The sequence below is a fragment of the Plecotus auritus genome (assembly GCF_963455305.1).
Source record: "Plecotus auritus genome assembly, chromosome: 2".
Lineage (NCBI taxonomy): Eukaryota > Metazoa > Chordata > Mammalia > Chiroptera > Vespertilionidae > Plecotus > Plecotus auritus.
In genome coordinates, this window is record NC_137771.1 from 185,644,757 (window position 1) to 185,651,113 (window position 6,357).

At 44.1% G+C, this 6,357-nt stretch overlaps 1 protein-coding gene across 4 annotated transcripts in view; it reads right to left on the reverse strand.

The window, feature by feature from the left end:
• The window catches only part of YEATS2 (YEATS domain containing 2), a 98,133-nt gene extending 92,117 nt beyond the window's left edge, over positions 1-6,016 (reverse strand). For all 4 annotated transcript variants that reach the window (XM_080655342.1, XM_080655344.1, XM_080655345.1 and 1 more), the window contains exon 1: positions 5,832-6,016. The gene's annotated coding sequence lies outside the window, so the exon portion shown is untranslated. The remainder of the gene's footprint in view (positions 1-5,831) is intronic.
• Positions 6,017-6,357: the final 341 nt, after the last annotated feature.

The window sequence follows — 6,357 nt, forward strand, 5'->3', positions numbered from 1 at the left end:
AATCAGATGCATTTCTATACATGAAAAATGAACTATGAGCCTGGCTGACGTGGCTCAGTGGTTGAGCTTCAACCTATGAACCAGGAGGTCCCCGGTTCAATTCCATGTCCGGGTTGTGGGCTTGATTCCAGTATGGGGCCTACAAGAGGCAGTCAATCAGTGAGTCTCTCTCGTCATTGATGTTTCTCTCTCTCTTTCCCCCTTACTCTCTGAAATGAATAAAAATATATTTTTAAAAAATGAACTATGGCCCTAGCCGGTTTGGCTCAATGGATAGAGCATGGGCCTGCGGACTGAAGGGTCCCGGGTTCAATTCCAGTCCAGGGCACATGGCTGGATTGCTGACTTGATCCCCAGTAGGGGGCGTTCAGGAAGCAGCCAATCAATGATTTCCTCTCATCGTTGAGGTTTCTGTCTCTCCCTCTCCCTTCCTCTCTGAAATAAAATATATATGTACATATATATTTTAAAAAATGAACTATGAAAAGGAACTATAAAAACAATTTCATTTACAATAGTATCAGAAATAATAAAATACTGAGGGATTACCTTAACCTAGGAGGTGAAACAGCTATACAATGAAAACTACAAAATATTGGTGAAAGAAATTAAAGAAGACATAAATAGACACATCCCATGTTCATAGATTAGAAGACTTAATATTGTTAAAATGTCAATACTAGCCCTAGCCAGTTTGGCTTAGTGAATAGAGCTTCGGCATGCAGACTGAAGGATCCCGGGTTTGATTCTGGTCAAGAGCACATTCCTGGGTTGCAGGCTCCATTCCCAGTAGAGGGCGTGCAGGAGGCAGCCGATCCATGATTCTCTCTCATCATTGATGTTTCTCTCTCTCTCTCCCTTCCTCTCTGAAAAAAAAAAAAAAAAAAAAAAAAAAATATATATATATATATATATATATATATATATATATATATAATTTTAAAATAAAAAATAAATGTCTATACTACCCAAAGCCACTTACAGATTCAATGCAATCCCTATCAAAATCCCAATGACATTTTTGCATAAGTAGAGAAACATACCCCAAAATTCATATAGAATTTTAAGGCACCAAAATATCAAAACAATCATAAAAAAGAACAAAACTGGAGGACTTGCACTTCCTGATTTTAAAACTTACTATAAAGCTACATTAATCAAGAATATGATATTTGGGGCCCTGGCAGGTTTGGCTATGTGGATAGAGCCTTAGCCTGCAGACTGAAGGGTCCCCAAGGGTACATACCTCAGTTACAGGCTCGATCCCAATCCCAGGCCCCAGTTGGTCAGGGTGTCTCTCTCACATTTATGTTTCTCTCTGTATCTTGCCCTCCTTTCTACTCTCTCTAAAAATTAATGGAAAAAAGTATCCTGGGGTAAGGATTAACAACAATAACAAAAAGAGTGTGGTGTTGGCATAAAGACAAATATAGAGACCAATGGAATAGACTAGAGACCAGAAATAAACCGTTTTTTGAAAAATTAAATTTATTGGGGTGACATTGGTCAACATGAACATACAAGTTTCAGGTGTGGGTTTTCTATATTACAAGACCTGTATATTGCAACATGTGCCCACCATCCAAAGTCAAATCTTCTTCTGTCACCATATATTGGGACCCCAAAAAGCCTTTGAATATATGGTCAAATGATTTATGGCAAGGGTGCCAAGGCCATTCAATGGGGGAAAGAACGGCCCTTTCAACAAATGGTGCTGATGGCCAAGTAGCTCAGTTGGTTAGAGCATTGTCCCCATACACCAAGGTTGCGGGTTTGATCCTCAGCCAAGGCACATACAAGAATCAACCAATGAATGATGCATAACTAAGTCGAATAACAAACTGACCTCTCTCTCTCTCTCTCTCTCTCTCTCTCACACACACACACACACACACACAATATCAATTAAGCCCTGACCGGTGTGGCTTAGTTGGGTGAGTGTCATCCTGTGCACTGAAAGGTCCCCAGTTCAATTCCCAGTCAGGGCACATACCCAGGTTGCAGTTCAAACCATGGTCAGGGTGTGTGTGGGGGGCAACCAGTAGACGTTTCTCTCATATCACTGTTTCTCTCTCAAGTCAATAAAAACACATTAAAATATTAATAAAATTTAATTTAAAATCAATTACAAAAAATTTTTTAAGAATGAAATCAGACCCTTATCTAACACCATAAACAAAAATTAACTTTGAAAGGATCTAAGACCTTAATGTAAGATATCTCTAATAATAAAAGCATAACATGATAATTAGTCCGGATGGCCAAACAGCGGGACGACCTTCTGGACAACCATCCGGATGAAGCTGGGGCTGCGAGAGCCACACCCCTTCCATGAATTTCGTGCATTGGGCCTCTAGTAAAACAATAAAACTCTTAGAGGAAAACATAAGACAAAAGTGTCATGACACCCTAGCCTAGCCGGTTTGGGTCAATGGATAGAGTGTTGGCCTGCGCACTGAAAAGTCTCAGGCTCAATTTCAGTCAAGGGCTTGTACCTTGGTTGCAGGTTCCCTGGCCCTGGTCGGGGTGCATGCAGGTGGCAACCAATCGATGTGTCTCTCTCACATCGATGTTTCTCTCTGTCTCTCCCTCTCCCTCCCACTCTCTCTAAAAATCAATGGAAAAATATCCTTGGGTGAGGATTAACAAAAAACAAAAAAACAACGTGGCAATTCCTCAAAAAAATTAACAACAGAATTACCATATAATTCAGTAATCACTCTTGTGGTTGTATATATCCAAAAGAACTGAAAGCAGGGACTTGAACAAGTATCTGCTACAGATAGCTGTACACCCACCTTCTTAGCAGCATTATTCACAACAGCCAAAACATGAAGCAGCCCTAACCGGTTTGGCTCAGTGGATAGAGCGTCGGCCTGCAGACTGAAAGGTCCCAGGTTCGATTCCGGTCAAGGGCATGTACCTTAGTTGCGGGCACATCCCCGGTAGGGGGTGTACAGGAGGCAGCTGATCGATGTTTCTAGCTCTCTATCCCTCTCCCTCTCCCTTCCTCTCTGTAAAAAATCAATAAAATATATTTTAAAAACAAAACAAAACAAAACAAAAAACACAAAACATGAAGCAGCCCAAGTGTTCATTGACACTTGGATAAACAAAATAGATATAGACATACACTGGAATATTATTCAGCCTTAAAAAGGAAATTATGACACATGCTACAACCTGGGTGAACATAGAGAATATTATACTAAGTGAAATAAGCCAGCCACAGAGACAATTATATGATTCCACTATATCAGCTACGTATTATTACTGCCTAAAGAACTCAACAATAAATTAGAAAATGATTTTTTAAAAAAAGCAGCAGCAGTACAGAGGACAGGAACAGAAACTCACAAATGGTCAATAAATGTGAAAAAATCTTCAACCATATTAGTAATCAAGAAATGGAAAAATTAAACAAGACATCAATTTTTCACCTATCAAATTTAGTTTTGGGTATATGAACATAAGGGGTCTTGAAGAAGGGGCACTTTTTTCTAATTCACACTCACTGTCTTCACTTCCTCACATCCCATTCAATTATTCCAATCTGGTTTCCACCTTTCACTTCTAGATTATTGGATAGACCAAAAACCAATAACCTCCATGATGTCAAATCCAATTGAGCATCTTACCAAATATCTTAGAAATACTGATAAAAAAAAAAATTCTCTATCTTTCAGAAACTTATCTCTTTTGGCTTCCATGACACCAGCGTCCTGCTTTTTCTCGGACCTCAATGGCCTGTTATGCTCAATCTTCTCCTTCTACCAGACCTCAAAGTATTGGAGTGCAGGAGCTAACTCATCCTCCCTAAGTGATCTCACATAGTCCCAAAACTTTGATATCACCTATGTAACTGAGTACTCGCCCCAAATTTTTTGTTTTGTTTTGTTACTCTTCACCCGGGGATATTTTTTTCATTGATTTTCTAGAGAGAGTGGAGGAGAGGGAGGGGGAGAGAGAGAGTCATCAACATTGATTGGTTGTGTCCCACACACCACCTTGGGTGGTGGGGATTGAACCCTTGCCCTAGACCAGGAATTGAACCCTGAAACTTCAGGTCCCTGGCAGATGCTCCAACCACCTGCCATACTTGCCAGGGCCTCTCAAATTTTTATCTCCAACTCTAGGCTCTCTCTTCTGTGAGTGCCAAGCCTGTACAGCCAACTGCCTCCTCAATATACTGACTTCATAACTAATATGCATCTCAAATTTAATATATCCAAACAAAACATGATTTTTGCCACCTCAAATTTCTCTTCCATTCTTCTTCCCAGTAAATGGCACCACCTATTTATAGTTGCTCGAAACAAATACTGAAAAGCAAAGACGTCTCCTTTTCCCTAACCCAGTGGTCGGCAAACTGCGGCTCGAGCCGCGGTTTGCCGCTCTGTTGACTAATGAGTTTGCCGACCACTGCCCTAACCAATCCATTTCCATGTCCTGTTCATTTTCCCACCAAAACATTTTTTAAAATGTTGTTTTTAATTTATTTTAGAGGGAGAAACATCAATCAGTGCCCCCCCCCAACCGCCCCCAGGGATCATCCAAAACCCATTCATGTGCCCCCATTGGGAATTGAACCAGCAACCCTTTGGTACACAAGATGATGCTCAACCAACTGAGCCACACGGGCCAGGGCTCCAAAATATCTTTTTAATCTTTCTATCCTTCTCTATTTCCACTGTCATGGACCTAGTTCAAGGTACTGCAAACAGCATCCTAACTGGTCTCCACACAGCAGTCCCATTATGATCCTTAACTGCTTAAAACCTTCAAAAGATTCCCATAAAAACTGAATTCCTAATCAGGGCATCATTTGCTCCTATCTTTGAAAGAAAATACACAGCCAAAAATATACACTCAATGATAATCTCTGTAGACCGGGAAACTATGGATACTTTTTCTCGTTTTGCTTGTATGTTTAAATTTTTCTATGATGAAAACTTGCTTCCTGCTTATTAAGAAAGAGGAAATTATATTCCTGAGTACTACTTATTACATCGCATTTTACATGATAACTAGAAAACGGAATAGAAAATTGTAGGTAATCTCTGTTATAAGGGTAGATGAAAATACTAGCAAACATATATCAAACTCTAAGATTTGGTGATACTTTACTCCTCTACTTTCTATTTTTTAACATAATTACATTCATAACAGGGGGAAAACGTTATGATATAAACTTCATTGTCTTCTGCAATCTGGCCACGACCCACCAAACCAGCCTTTCTCCAAGTACTCACTTTCCCAAGCTCTCCACTCCAGCCCTGCACTGTCTCACACCTCTGCAGCTGGAACTGGGGCAGCATTCCTGGAATACCCTCCAACCTTTCCAAACCCTACGCATCCTTCACGGAGGGGGACGGTGGGGATGGCGACAGGTTGGAGGGAGATTCCAGGATTCTTGTTGGTAAATCCACAACTTGCTAATGCTGGGGCCAAACCTGGTCTCCAACCCCACCACAGGCCTCCAAGCTCACCAACCTGAAAGCTCCGGCTACAGGAGCTCAAGGGGCCCCCATCCCCTCAGCGAGCGCTGCGCCCCTTAGGAAAGGAACCTCCCACACACAGACCCAAATTCCGGGTTCCCGCTCCGGAGACACCCCGGACACACACACACACATACTCCCTGGATCCAGGCTCCTCCTCCAGGTCCTCTCCTTTCCACACTCACCCGCGGTCTCCCTCGCTCTGCACCGGGGGCGGCGCGGCGGCGAGGTGGGGGAGGGGCGCGCACGTGCCCGCGCCGCCCCCGCCCAGACAAGGCCCCGAGAGCGGAGCGCGCTCCCCGCCGGTCCCATCCTGCTCCCGCCAACACTCACCCTTTCCCTGGTCTCCGGCTGAACACAGGCCAAGCAGGAAGCCACGAGGCCGCACGGGGAAGGTGAGGGAGCAGGCGAAACCCCGCACAGACCCCCGCGCCACGAAGCCCCAGCGACCCCGGAGCCCGCGGAAGCACAAGGCTTGGTGTAGCCCGCCCGGTTCGTTCGGCCCGCACGTCACCAGCAGGGGCGGGGCGGGGCGGGGCGCGCGCGGAGGCGGCAGCGGCGCCGCGCGCGGCCTGGGGGCGGTGCTCGCTGGAATGTGGGCGGGGCCTGGAGGGGCGGGGCCTGGAGGGGGCAGGGGCTGGCCCCGACTCAGACCCAGGCTCGCGCTGCCACTTTTCCTCGAAGTATGGGCTTGGGTTATGGCAGAGTTAGCATCATTTATCGTTTTATCGTTTTCCTTCCTAGAAGGAAATGGAAGGTTCTAGCTCCAAGTTGGACAGAATATTCATTCTGCCAGCATTTATGAAGTTTACCTAGTACTGTATTGACAACACTGGCTATGATTTGTGTGTGTCATCTT